The sequence below is a fragment of the Pseudorasbora parva genome, chromosome 23, assembly GCF_024679245.1.
Source record: "Pseudorasbora parva isolate DD20220531a chromosome 23, ASM2467924v1, whole genome shotgun sequence".
Lineage (NCBI taxonomy): Eukaryota > Metazoa > Chordata > Actinopteri > Cypriniformes > Gobionidae > Pseudorasbora > Pseudorasbora parva.
In genome coordinates, this window is record NC_090194.1 from 33,940,637 (window position 1) to 33,955,709 (window position 15,073).

General features: G+C 41.5%; 1 long non-coding RNA gene across 2 annotated transcripts in view; it reads left to right on the forward strand.

The window, feature by feature from the left end:
- Positions 1-15,073, forward strand: part of LOC137062591 (uncharacterized) — a 36,651-nt gene that overhangs the window by 5,372 nt on the left and 16,206 nt on the right. Inside the window, exons 1-4 of one of the 2 annotated variants that reach the window (XR_010901249.1) lie at positions 928-1,091; positions 6,059-6,293; positions 13,380-13,521; positions 13,838-14,320. This is a non-coding gene — a long non-coding RNA (uncharacterized lncRNA). Of the gene's footprint in view, positions 1-927; positions 1,092-6,058; positions 6,294-13,379; positions 13,522-13,837; positions 14,321-15,073 lie in introns of those variants that run through there. The other variant, XR_010901250.1, reaches the window with a different exon arrangement.

Below are 15,073 nucleotides of genomic sequence, written 5' to 3' on the forward strand. Positions count from 1 at the left end.
TTTCGAATTAAATCGTTGCGTTATCCGATTATAATAAACATCAACCATGACTGTTGAAATTTTTTGTCTGTGGGAAGGGTAGAAAAGTCCTCACGTCCCCTGCACAGCCTGAACATGACGTGTGTCATGAGAGCTGCCGCTTTGGCTATCCTCGAGTGTCGTTTGTTTACCTGCAGTCCCGATGATTCGGCTCCGTCAGTTCTGCCTGACAATGAACATGTTCGGACAGATGCTAATGTTGGGGGCGTGCATATTAATGATCCCAGCGATTGCGTCACGGCTGACCTTATGTTGAGAAGCACTTATTTTTTCCGGGGTGTTTTTCATGCAAGAGATTTACATAAGAAGAGGAGGCCATGGTGTTTGAGACTCACAGTATGTGATGTCCATGTACTAAACTCGTATTATTTCACTATGGCAAGGTTAATTCAATTTTTTATTCTAGGTCACCTCTCAGATTTTTTTTTAATGATTCCTATATTTTCATTTTTTTCATTGAATCAACTGATTTATAAAATAATGTTGAATTCAATGTTACTTGGCAATTCATCGTGATTGTTTGTGAAATTTGGAGAGAATTTCTCACGTTGGTTGTTATGAAATGAATCAGATTAAAGATAGAATACTTCCAGAAGCAAAGACTGTGAGAAAATGAACTAACTGTGTCAGTCAATAGAAGCAAGTGAGCAGACCCTAACCCTTTAAACAGAGTGTCCCCTGTTTATCAGCAGAAAGGCTTTGCAGTGACACGTTTTCATTACGGCTAAATGCTTTTCACTAAGTTCATTCCCATTCTAGTGCTCCGATTGCCTCACTTCTCTCCACATCTTTTAATCCCGCGGTTCAATTGGTCAAACTGTCAGGACTGCGTTTAGTCCTGTGTTTCTAGCGGTCCGCACCGCGCACGTCTCCGAGGCATGTGTACGGAAAAGGAGGGCCTTGTTTTCCAAAGGCTTTGACAATCCGGCAGTCAGGCTTCAGTGGGCAGCGTTCATGCTGTGACAGCCAACATTGTCCCTGGAGTGACGGGGTCCAGAGCCGCCCGGAGCGAGAGAGTGCGGATAAGAGAAGCCTGATGAAACGCATTCAAGGTGAAATGATAAAGCTGCTTTATTTTCTTTCTTCTTTGTTCCTCTGGGACGTCTTGGATTTCAGCCGGTATGTGTATATGCATCCCGGTGGTCTTCACTGTCTTCATTGTTGGGGATTTTTCCAAGCCATTGAAAGATTTTACCATTGGTTTAGTGTGCCAGTGTATATCCAGGCTGCTTTCTGTCCTGGCCTTTCTGCCGATTATGATCTCATTGCAGTTCACATTTCCCAAGGTGGAATCACAAAACCAACACTGCAAAAGTTATCTTCTTATTTAATGCTTTTGTCTTATTTTCCAGTACAAATTTTAGAAAAATTCTTAAATCAAGATGTCTTTACTGTCTTTACTGATGAAGCAAAATGAGACCCAGCATATTAGGTCTGTAAAAATGTATCACTTTATGGTTAGTTGACCCTTCACACTTCTTCCTTTCTCTTTTTCCATCCCTGTGCATCCGCGAGTTTAGACGCCGCATTTTTGATGAATCAATAATCACCATTAATTCAATCTTAATAATTGATAAGTAATTAAACGTTTGGCTGAGGGGGCGCCCTATGATGATCATGTTTAATAAACATGATGTTGTATTTCGCTTGTTCTGATTCTATGCTTAATGGGAAGTAATGGGCGGCACTAGAGCACGCTCGTGCCCCCAACACAACTGTCGCCCTAGGCAAACATCTCTTTACTTTAATTATGTTCAGTTATGCACTCAATACTTGGTCGGGAATCCTTTTGCAGAAATGACTGCTTCAATGCGGCGTGGCATGGAGGCGATCAGCCTGTGGCACTGCTGAGGTGTTATGGAGGCCCAGGATGCTTCGATAGCGGCCTTAAGCTCATCCAGAGTGTTGGGTCTTGCGTCTCTCAACTTTCTCTTCACAATATCCCACAGATTGTCTATGGGGTTCAGGTCAGGAGAGTTGGCAGGCCAATTGAGCACAGTAAGACCATGGTCAGTAAACCATTTACCAGTGGTTTTGGCACTGTGAGCAGGTGCCAGGTCGTGCTGAAAAACCAAATCTTCATCTCCATAAAGCTTTTCAGCAGATGAAAGCATGAAGTGCTCCATAATCTCCTGATAGCGAGCTGCATTGACCCTGCCCTTGATAAAACACAGTGGACCAACACCAGCAGCTGACATGGCACCCCAGACCATCACTGACTGTGGGTACTTGACACTGGACTTCAGGCATTTTGGCATTTCCTGCTCCCCAGTCTTCCTCCAGACTCTGGCACCTTGATTTCCAAATGACATGCAAAATTTGAGCAACAGTCCAGTGCTGCTTCTCTGTAGCCCAGGTCAGGCGCTTCTTCTGCTGTTTCTGGTTCAAAAGTGGCTTGACCTGGGGAATGCGGCACCTGTAGCCCATTTCCTGCACACGCCTGTGCACGGAGGCTCTGGATGTTTCTGCTCCAGACTCAGTCCACTGCTTCCGCAGGTCCCCCAAGGTCTGGAATCGGTCCTTCTCCACAATCTTCCTCAGGGTCCGCTCACCTCTTCTCGTTGTGCAGCGTTTTTGACTGTGTGTGTGCGTGCGTGCGTGTGTTAAAAATAAATATGTTTTCTGTCATTCTAAAACTAACAAATGAACTGAGTTAATGGATTAAACAAGGGGAAAAAACATGCTTGTAATAAAAATAAACTTGTTTTCACTTTAAAATAAGGCAGATTTTTTTCTTGTTTTAAGTATGATCACAATTAACACTTAATTTTGACAAATGTTTTAGAAAATAAGACCTAATATATTGTCATTTTGCTTGATTTAAGATTTGTTTTATATTTGTACTAGAAACAAGACAAAAATAATGACTACGAAAATACATATAAAACATTTCTCTTTGATGGTACATAATTCCCACTGTTTGCCATCCACTATAAATGCCATTTCATCTGAAATTCAGGATTAGACTGGAACAACAGAATGTTAAAGATGGATTGTGGTTGTGGTTGGAATGGGATAATCCCTTCAGGTGGTGCACCAAGCCTGTCTGTCGTGGCTGAAGGAGGGAAAAGGCATGAAATGCCCTAACGATGAAGCGCTTATCTGGCAGTAGAGCATCCAGATATCATTTCTCATTTTGAAGTTTTCTGAATCACCTACTCCAGTCTTATCTTTACAGCAACTAGCTAGACTGGCCAAACGTGTCTCCTTTTTGACACCATAAACCTGCTCTGAGTGTCTGTCATGTCAAACAGGACGAAATAGATCTTCTCACTTCAGAAAAATTGAGCGAAATAAGTGCTACAAAACCTCTGTAGAAACCTTAACTATTAAATAGTTTTTCTTTATTTACCTTTTTATAACAAGAAGCCGTTAGTAATGATGAACAAAATGTATATTACGTGTATCCTTACAAATAGGTACAAAAGTCATACATGAGAAGTACATCTGTGAGTGGCCAGACTCATGAAAACCCAGTTGAAATTTTGGAGGATTTTAGCTGTGACAAAATGATTGACAGGGCAGTTTAAACGGTGACAGGATGCACGTAACTAAGCGACAGAGCTGTCTATTAAAGATGCAGTCATGACAAAGTAGTATGTCTCAAAGCTTGCCTACTCTTCTGCTACACACTCAAAAGGATGTACTTTTCTTCACAAAAACAGTACATACTTGTAGGGCGTAGTATAAGTAGGCTAATTGGGATGCAGCACCAGTAGCGGTTGTTGCCAATTATGTCGTTCGGAGCCCGAGTGTGAGCAGTATTGATCCTGAGTTTGAGCTGCAGTCCCGCCCACATTTCCCTTCTGCAGAATCATTCACAAGCACAGCTGTCAATCATGGTGTTACATGCTGTTTTTATAGCATCAAATAACTAAAACTAAACTTATTGGAAAAACAAGCACAACATACACTATATTGCCAAATTCTGGGACGCCTGCCTTCACGTGTACATGCAACTTTAATGACATCCCATTATTAATCCGTAGAGTTTAATATGGAGTTGGCCCACCCTTTGCAGCTATAACAGCTTCAACTCTTTTGAGAAGGCTTTCCACAAGGTTTAGGACTGTGTTAATTTTTGCACAGGTGCGCAGTGATGATGGAACAGGAAGGGACCATTCACAAACACTTCCCACAAAGTTGGGAGCATGCTGAAGCATTTAGAGTTCTTTTAACTGGAACTGAGAGGCCACGCCCAAACCCTGAAAAACAACCCCACACCCTAATCCCCCATTCACCAAACTTAACACTTGGCACAATGCAGTCAGACAAGTACCGTTCTCCTGGCAACCTCCAAACACAGAGTCATTCATCAAATTGCCAGACAGAGAAGCATGATTGGTCGCTCCAGAGAACACGTCTCCTCTGCTCTAGAGTCCAGTGGCGGCTGCTTTACTCCACTGCATCCCACGCTTTGCATTGCACTTGGTGATGTAAGGCTTGGATGAGCTGCTCAGCCATGGAAACCCATTCCATGAAGATCTCTACACACTGTTCTTGAGCTAATCTGAAGGACACACAAAGTTTGGAGGTCTGTAGATATTGGCTCTGCAGAAAGTTGAGACCTTCTGCGCGCTGTGACCCTCAGCATGCGCTGACCCCGCTTTGTGATTTTACGTGGTCTACCACTATGGCTGAGTTGCTGTTGTTCCCAGTTGCTTTCACTTTGTTATAATCCCACTAACAGTTGACTGTGAAATATTTAGTAGTGAGGAAATGTTACGAATGGACTTATTGCACAGGTGGAAACCTATCCCAGTACCACGCTTGAGTTCACTGAGCTCCTGAGAGCGACCCATTCCTTCACAAATGTTTGTAGAAGCGTCTGCATGCCTAGATGCTTGATTCATACACCTGTGGTCATGGAAGTGACTGGAACATCTGAATTCAATGATTTGGAGGGGTGTCCCAATACTTTTGGCAATATAATGCAGGTCTGCGTGATGATAACTGCCGAAACCATCTTTTGGGAGAGAAAAAAATAGTTTGAAGTGTAATTGGATTTTTTTATGTTTATGAACTATACTGTATCTAGCCACCAGGGTCGATCCAATTGCTTTGGCTACTTTTCAGGGCTTGTGCGGCACACTTGGTTCGCATTGGCATTGGCATTCTCAATGTTAAGTATAGAAGTTCACACTATAACGACAACGATATCATTGGAATCACTTTCAGAATAATTTTTTTCCAGCTAATGAACGATAAAACATTGACAGTCAATCAGAATCCATCCTGCTGTGAGCTCGAGCGATTAAAGTGACAAGACAAGCATGTGCTTAGAATGAACAGAACAATTATCTACTGATGTGGACGCTAAAGTAGTTATTTTGTAGTTATCATTCCTGGTGTGAACTTCAAGATTACGTCTCTTTATGTAATGACTCACTTGAGCTCTTTATTTGCATCCTGTTCTTTGTCACTGCATTAGTAATTGTTTTAATTAATGGAGTAGTCTGATCTTTATCAGAACAGATTCCTGAATGCTGAAAAACAATCTTAAATGGTAACACAAATAAATTCATTGAGCTCGCAAGTTCTGCGGAGCAGGAAAAACCCCAGAAAACCTGCGTACCCAGGAATATATGTAGGCTATAATCAAGCTAATTAATAGGATTCAAACACCTACAGACAGTGCTGAATGAATTATTGATGCAGAAATCATTTATTCGGGATGCCAGGCAACTAATTACTGCAGTCAAATTTGCATGGCTAACAAAAGACGACAGAAGACACGCGACTGACGGAAGATCACTGCGGAGAATTAGTGTTACTGCAGAGGGAAGCAATCCAGAGATGCCCAGTTTGTCTATTCAATTTTTCTCACTGCTCTCTAGATTTTATTCCCGCTCTTCAAATACTGTAAATCTGACTTGTTAATTAGTTTACTTATGACAGGCTGTCCAAACAGGATCAGGCCTCCACTGGACGACACTACAAATGAAATTGTTTGTTCTTTCCCTGGCAATTAGCATTTTATTTCAAGATTAACTGACTCTGGCTTCTTTTTGATGCATAGCAGGGAAAGCAGGACTGGCTGGAGATCTGGCACAGGTCAGAGATGACTTTCACTTCTCTAATTGGATTTCCTGATGAGCTCACAGAGCTGGACAGACGCCAGTCGACTGCATCTGGGTTCGGTCCTTCAAGCTTCAGCGGTTCACTGATTCTCATTCATTACGCTGGCATGTAAAAGGTTCCTCAGAATAGGGAAATTGGAGGAGTCACAGAGTGACTTCCAAGAGGAAATGCAGGTAAAAAAGATCTGAACAATCACAACTGCGATGATGTTCCGGTGATGCCCGGGTCAATTTAGATGTAAAAAGTAGATTTTATTATATATGGTGCCAACTTGACACTTTCCCCGCATTTGACAGAACTATATTCCCGCAATACCAGAGGCTGGAGTTTTTTGTCCTCATTTTTTGTGACAGCGCCACCTAGCCAGTTCTAATCCAACAGAGGAGACCTGAATAAACCTAAAACCAGTGATCGCAAAAATTAGACAAACGGAAATTATAATTTTGAGTCTAAAGAGTCTAAAGAATATAAAGAGTCAGCGCGGCCATTTTACATTTTTTTGTTTAAGGCTTTCACCTCCAGTTATTTTATCTGTGCAAAAACAGTTTGATATGGTGATTGATTGTTGTAAACTGTTATTTTTTCACATTGTTTTAATCTTTTAACTCTTTCCCTGCCAGCATTTAAGTTTTCAGTCAGTATTCACAAAAGCTTCATGGCCCCCCAGAATATTTTGTTGTATGAATATCTGAACATATATCTAAAGAACACAGCCTTAGCTTTTAAAACCTGTTTTATTCTAGTTTAATGCATTCATCATCACACTTGAATTTAGGTTTCATAAAAAAGCAATATTTTGAGCAAAAAGTAAATCAAAAAATTTTTTTTGTTAAAGGCTACATACAGATCAGATTCAAAATGATCAAAACACAGATGTAGGAGATAGTCCATCAACACTCCCAAAGCTTCACAGGCCTGTAGCTCATCCTGGGTCGACATCTCATTCAGTAACTTCAGGCAGTTTTGATGTGTATGCTGTTTAATGTTGATGATCGCATTATATTACATATGCATATGATTACATACTGTATGCTATCACTTGTTTCTGCTTCTTTGCCTGTGTTTTGATCCGGAGATTCTGTTCTCTTTCAGAAGATTGCACCCCGTACCTTATAACAGTGAAAACACAGAAAATTACATCATTGACAGGAAAGTGTTAAAATAACTTGATTCCATTCTAAAAAGTATTGATACAAATTTTAGTTTAGATCTTTATTATTCCATTCATGCGTTGATGGACCAGCAGCATCTGCAGCATTTTTGGCCTTGATATCTTCAAACTGACATGTGGTGAAATTCCTGCATGCGTGTGCTCTGTTTGACAAATCCATGCATGTTTGAAATAGATAATGTGTGCACTATCTGTATCTGCAGGCCATGCTTAATCCTCAAACTCCCAGTATGTGATGGAATAACCACAGGTCATTTGTTGACTCACCTTTTCACTGATTACAGGACAGACAGCAGCCAGTTTCATTTGGACAGAGGATCTGAATGCATAAACATCTGTACTGACTTATTCCCTCTGGGCTTCAGGAAATTAAATCATGTGACTAATGCAGTATATTTTAGTTGTTAAAAACTAAGCTTCTAACAGCTTCACAAATAAGCGTAAAGACAAACGATGACACAAAATACCTCTCCATTGAGAGGTGCATGCTGCTTGGCTATTCATGATAACTATGCTCTTTTCTCTCCCATTCCAATCCACTCTCATTTGGTGTCATTTATACTGCTCACAGGAAAAAGATCAGCAATCTCAACATTTATAATATGAGTTATGTTTTTAGGGCAGCCTGCAATAAAAAATACACGTTATCTGTTTCAGAGCCTGTTGTGCTGTCTTGATGTATTCTAGGCTCCTCCTCATGAAGCGCATGAAAAGTATGAGCATGTACAGCACTCAATACTGTGGCTCCTTTTGCCTAATTTACTGCAGCCATGCGGCATGGCATGGAGTCGATCAGTCTGTGGCTCTGCTCAGGTGTTATGAAAGCCCAGGTTGCTCTGATCAGCCTTCAGCTCTTCTGCATTGTTGGCTCTGGCATATCGCATCTTCCTCTTCACAATACCCCATAGACTTTCTCTGAGGTTAAGGTCAGGCGAGTTTGCTGGCCAATTAAGAACAGGGATACCATGGTCCTTAAACCAGGTTCTGGTTGCTTTGGCACTGTGTGCAGGTACCAAGTCCTGTTGGAAAATAAAATCCGCATCTCCATAAAGTTTGTCAGCAGCAGGAAGCATGAAGTGCTCTAAAACTTCCTGGTTTATGGCTGTGTTGACCTTGGACCTCAGAAACACAGAGGACCAACACCACCAGATGACATGGCAGCCCAAACCATCACTGACTGTAGAAACTTTACACTGGACCTCAAGCAACGAGGGAATCAAAAGGAAATTTCCAAAGGAAATCAGCACTCCGCATTCCTTTTTGTGTTTAGCTCAGGCGAGATGCTTCTGACGCTGTCTGTTGTTCAAGAGTGGCTTGACGCAAGGAATGCGAACCTGAAACCCATGTCCTACATACGTCTGTGTGTAGTGGTTCTTGAAGCACTGACTCCAGCTGCAGTCCACTCTTTGTGAATCTCCCCCACATATTTGAATGGGTTTTGTTTTACAATCCTCTCCATGGTGTGGTTATCCCTACTGCTTGTATACTTTTTTCTACCACATGTTTTCCTTCTCTTTGCCACTCTATTAATGTGCTTGGACACAGAGCTCTGTGAATAGCCAGTCTCTTTTGCAATGACCTTTTGTGTCTTGCCCTAATTGTGCAAGGTGTCGGGTCGTTTTTTGGAGAACTGTCAAGTCATGATTCCCATGATCATTCCCATGAAGTCTTCCCATGATTGTGTAGCCTACAGAATTAGACTGAGAGACCATTTAAAGACCTTTGCAGGTGTTTTTGAGTTAATTAGCTGATTAGAGTGGGGCACCAGGGCTGCGTTTAGCGCTGACAAAACGTTGCAAACCGTTTTTTAAATGGAAATAGTACTGCGTTTAACGTCCTGTTCAAATGAATCAGGAATTGCAACTATGGGAGCTGAGAAGGCCGTTCTTTGTGTTCTTTTTCGGAGCCTGATGAAATCTATATAAATGTGTGTTTAATTCTACAAAAAACTCTCAATGTTACAGTCACTGCCCTTGCCATCCAGAATAAAAAAGAAAATCCCAATTGAGTGAAGTGATTTGTGGAAACTGTGGGTCCTAATTATTGTGATCCAACATTTCCCTCAAAATTTAAACTGAAAACTAATCTATTTTACCCTTACTAACTGACTAACTAGCTGACTAACCCCCCACACCTACTTTTTTAATACCATGTATTTTCTTATTTAATTACCATTGTGTATGAAATTTGGTATATAAATAAACTTGACTTGCAATAAAGCTAAAAATATAAACCGCTAAATAATCATGTTGATATGCAATATTTTTATAATAAAATTCTTAAGACAATCATGTCTTCTAATATCTTTAATTGTTCCATAAACTGAGCTGCGGCGGACACGTTTATAAACAACTTTACTTGGACCCATTGTGCGAGCTGTCTCTTTAACACCTTGTAGTTTATATATATGTTGCTGCTGATTGGGCTGACATATTTGTCACACCCACCAAACGAGGGAAAACGCATCTCAAACCCGTTGCACACCGTTTCCAGGATTCATGACTTTCAACCGGATAACGTAGCAAAACGTTGTCCACCGGTTTGAGCGTTGAACGTGCCCCAGGTGTCCAGCCTGACAAGCCAGACCCACATCAAGATGTTTGGTCTGGAAACTCACCATTGACAGCTCAATCTGAGGGGCGGATAAACGGTTGTCTTTCAAACTCCCTCTGCACGCGATAGGATAGCGCTACAACCAACCAGAGCAACGAAGGTGAAGCGGCGCTAGCTGACAGATTAAACATTCACCGTATCCGGTCGGCAAAACTCCGAACACATCTTCCCTTCTTAAGAATGACTTCAGTGCCGCTCTTTGTTCTTTTCTCAGAGAAAAGGTTAACTCAAAGTCTTCCAGAGTCGCGGTCAAAGCTGATTCGAAAGACCGCCGTTCGCCAGCTTCTTTATTTTCAAGTATCACGGAACTCTGCCGTCATCATGTTAAGCCCCGCCCATCGACTCTATACCCGATGTGATTGGCCCGACCAGAGTTTGCCGTTTACAGCTCAGAAGTGTATTGAGAGTTGCTAGACGACACTCACGGCAGATTAGATTTGCTGCCGCTAGGGTGCGTCTAGATTTCTAGGCTTCCAGGTGTCTTCAACATTGAACCTTTTCACAATATTCTAATTTTCTGAGATACTGAATTTGGGATTTTACTTAGTTGTCAGTTATAATCATCAAAATGAAAAGAAATAAACATTTGAAATATATTTCTAATTTTGTTCTGTTTTTATCAATACATTTTAGAATAGAATCAAGTCATTTTGAAAATGTAAAATAAATGTAAACTCATTTCTAATTTGTTTTTATTTTATTGATGCTTTTTACAATTGAATCAATTGTTATTTAAAAGTAATCATTAAAAAATGTGAATAAATGAAAAATAATTTCTAATTTCGAAATATTTCTAATTTATAAAAAAAATCAACATGATATAGAATGGAATGAAGTTATTGCAAAGATTTTTAATAAACAAAGAAATAATATTAATATATATATATTTTTTAAAGAAATAAAATAATTTAGCCGTCCCACATAATATTTTCACTGAGCTCATCGCTGTGTATTCTGGGATTGCCTTCACTGAAGGATACATGCAGTGCTGCTTTGAAATTTGGTCAAAAAAGGTTAATTTTATATTTAATAAATGTTCCATATGTTAAGTGTATGCCCGTGTTTGTTTACTGTAAATAAGGAGTATTTACATTAATTTTTTTATTAAAATAGCAGTTAAGAATTTCTTAGAATTGAATTACAATTATAGTAGAATTCAAATCGGTTAAATTCAGCGATGTGTAAATGTCAGCGTTCTGAGTTCTACCTCCGTCCTCTGTCATTCCCGCCTTCAGATCTTTCTTTTCTCCATGATTGAGCATTTATTTATTATTTATTACAGGCACAAGCCCGTCAATCTGATATCTATAACTCAAGGTCATGAATGATTAAAAAAAATGAGTCATTAAAGGAGCATGTGCTTTTAGTCTGATCCATGACCAGCAGATTTTACACACGGCTCTTATCCGGCCGTCTATCCTGCTGCTGACTCATCGTCCGAACAGTGGGACGTCTTCTCATGCTCAATCCATCTCACTTTACGGCGGCCAAAAGGCCATTTTTCTTACCAATGTCTTTTCAGGCATAAAGACAGCGAGCTGCGCATGATGATGATGATTAGTGTGAGAGGTGAGTGGCTGACGGCCTCGTGTGAGGGTGACAGATGAAAACAGGACAATAATGCCAACCGCTCCCTCAGGCTGCCAATCAGAGTCCTGAGAAGAGCGACGCCCCGCCCACTCACAATCGGACTGCTCTTCACAATCAATGAAAGAACTCTGAGTCCTGCCAATGATCAGCTCCTGAGTTTACACCTGAACCCTCTGAGAGAACTTCAGGACAGGAACCATTCGAAACAAAACATGCTGAAATTCAGCTCTGGAGAATTCTATCTATCCATCCTTCCCTCTTTCTTTCTTTCTTTCTTTCTTTCTTTCTTTCTTTCTTTCTTTCTTTCTTTCTTTCTCCTATCCATCCATCTTTCTTTCTCTGTTCCTTCCTTTCCATCCATCTTTTTCTTTTTTATCTTTCCATCCCATCCATCTTCCTTCTTTCCTTCCTTCCCTTCCATCCTATACATTTCTTTCTTTCTTCCATCTTTTTTCTCCCATCGTCAATCAGTTTTTTTGTTCCTTCCTTCCTTCCTTCCTTTCCATCCATCCATTTTTTTCTTTCTTTCTCCAATCATCCATCTTTCTTCCTTCCTTCCTTCCCATCCCTTCCTTCCTTCCTTCCTTCCCATCCCTTCCTTCCTTCCTTCCTTCCCATCCCTTCCTTCCCTCCCTCCCTCCCTCCCTTCCTTCCTTCCTCCCTCCCTCCCTCCCTCCCTCCCTCCCTTCCTTCCTTCCTTCCTTCCTTCCTTCCTTCCTTCCTTCCTTCCTTCCTCCCTTCCTTCCTTCCTTCCTTCCTTCCTTCCTTCCTTCCTTCCTTCCTTCCCTCCTTCCTTCCCCTCCCTCCTTCCTTCCTTCCCTTAGTCTTTATTAATCCAAATAGCAGTTATATGAATTTCTTTGCATTTTCTCGTTCCTTGCATTCAAATTAAAGTCTTCATTAAAATGAAATTCTGAACTGGAAGTCTCTCTAAATTCAGTGGACTGAATGGTTTTAATGGACCCACAGAGGTTGTTCATTTGTTGATCTTCAACATTAAAGCAGTGAAAAGTAATTAACGTTTAATCTAAATGCCCCAGTGCCACTGCAGCATAGAAACAATCCATATTCTCTTGTAAAACGAACATACTGATCTAGTGTTTGTAGAGTTCTTCATCTGCCAAGCTGTTTTTCTTCGGCAACAAACGCAAGAGCAGGAAACCTCCAAGGCCCTGATTGCATGATCGGCTTGTTTGTAGCGAGAAGAAGAGTGTTTTTTCTCCTGGATGCGATGGCCTCTCTGAGGCTTTTGGGAGGTGTTAAACGTTCCTTCTGATGTGCTTCAGCAGGGGAGATGGCTTTGATTTCAGATAACCTCATTGTTTTCAGATCAGCCGCTCGCTGGATCTGGACTTTAAGATGTGATCGATAACAATGCCATTAAGATTCTGTTCGCAGAGCGCATGTTTCTCAGCCTCGACTTCATTAAGGCAAGGGCTTTTTCCTTTGATATATTCTCAGCATTGGCACCGGCTGGCGGTCTGTTTATTTGTTTCCTTTTGTTATTCACGATTTGTGTGATTCTCCGCAACACCCTTTTGTTACCGTGCTGATGTGATCTGTGATGTTTGTGCCAGATTCATATCAAATCAATCCTGACGGAACATCTCTGAGAATGAAAAGTCAAATATGCTCCACGCATCAGGTGATCGCAGCCCCTTTCTCACAGAAGGCACAATATTCAACTTTGGCTTTGTGCCTTTATTTATTGAGATTCACATTAAAGTAATATTCATGTCGATAAAATATGCAGAAAAGCAAACCACACCAATAAGGGATGAGCTTGAGTAGCAGACTAAATCAGATTTATCAAATTATTGTATACCAGGAGTTCCATTGGTTCTTAGTTTTAATGGTTTTAATGATGTTATTTTACTGTGGCCAGATGCACCTTTTTCAGCTGCTAGACGATAGAACAGTTGAAAAACCCCACAGATGCACATCGAAGGAGGGACCTGAGCTATAACCACAGCAGGGCTACCCTAGCAACCACGTAACACCCTGGCAACCATCCACAAAAGGCACAGGTAAGGACAACTCGCATTCTTTTCTCAGAAAATGTAACAATCTAGTTGAGTATGAAGTTTGTGGAAGGTCACCTTGGTCAGAGATGCATTAGTCACACTGGAATTGCACAGGAATGCATTGGAGAATTCACGCACAATGTGAATGCTATATATACACACACACACACACACCGTATATACGCAAGGATGTGCATTAAAGATAGGAATAAGAAATGCAGGATGTTTCAGAGCTGTAATGATATCACTCAAATAACATATTCCTAACTCTGTAAACTAAACCCAAGCTTTTCTTTCTCGAATATGTGGATGTGCACAGATCTCCCATGAGGATTTGCACGCTGTACAGGATGATGCATTAAATGGCAATTCCAGCGCATTATAGAAGAGGACCGATACCAGTTCAACAAACAAGTGTATGATTTTGCAATTCCCGCATTTCTCAGAGGCAGAATAACAGTTACCAAACCTCCTGTTTATAACCTTAAAAGATCCCACGCCAGCACACAATAAGTCATAAATCCTGAAAATGAAATCTCCTGTGTGCATGCGGCTCCCATCTAGAAGACACAAACACTCGGGCGCCGCAGATACGGCAGCCCATCTACAATCTCACTGCATCTGAATAATGGTGCGGGCGAAGCGGCCCTGAGATTCATACGGATCTCCGCTCGGCCCGGGACTCAATATTTCTTCAATTGCCAATGAAGGAGTCATGCCGCCAATAATGCCATCATGGAGCGTCCGTGGCGATGATATGGGGTGATGATGGATACTGCGTGCTCCTCCTTCAAAAGATGAGGTAAGAGATGTGAGATGTATTAGAAAAATGCATTTTACATAGATTTGCAACACTTTTGGGTGTAACTCATTACTGTGATTGAAAAAGTAAAGTTAGAAATTAATCTTAATTTTTCTGGAATTGAATTAGTTACTTCTGATGTAATTGCATTAAACAGGCCATGAACTGACTTCAGTGGTAACGCCCACTGCTGTGATTGGCTGCTGTGAGACATCAGTGGTAACGCCCACTGCTGTGATTGGCTGCTGTGAGACATTAGTGGTAACGCCCACTGTTGTGATTGGCTGCTGTGAGACATCAGTGGTAACGCCCACTGCTGTGATTGGCTGCTGTGAGACATTAGTGGTAACGCCCACTGTTGTGATTGGCTGCTGTGAGACATCAGTGGTAACGCCCACTGCTGTGTGACATCAGTGGTAACGCCCACTGCTGTGATTGGCTGCTGTGAGACATCAGTGGTAACGCCCACTGCTGTGATTGGCTGCTGAGACATCAGTGGTAACGCCCACTGCTGTGTGACATCAGTGGTAACGCCCACTGCTGTGATTGGCTGCTGTGAGACATAAGTGGTAACGCCCACTGCTGTGATTGGCTGCTGTGTGACATCAGTGGTAACGCCCACTGCTGTGTGACATCAGTGGTAACGCCCACTGCTGTGATTGGCTGCTGTGAGACATCAGTGGTAACGCCCACTGCTGTGTGACATCAGTGGTAACGCCCACTGCTGTGATTGGCTGCTGAGACATCAGTGGT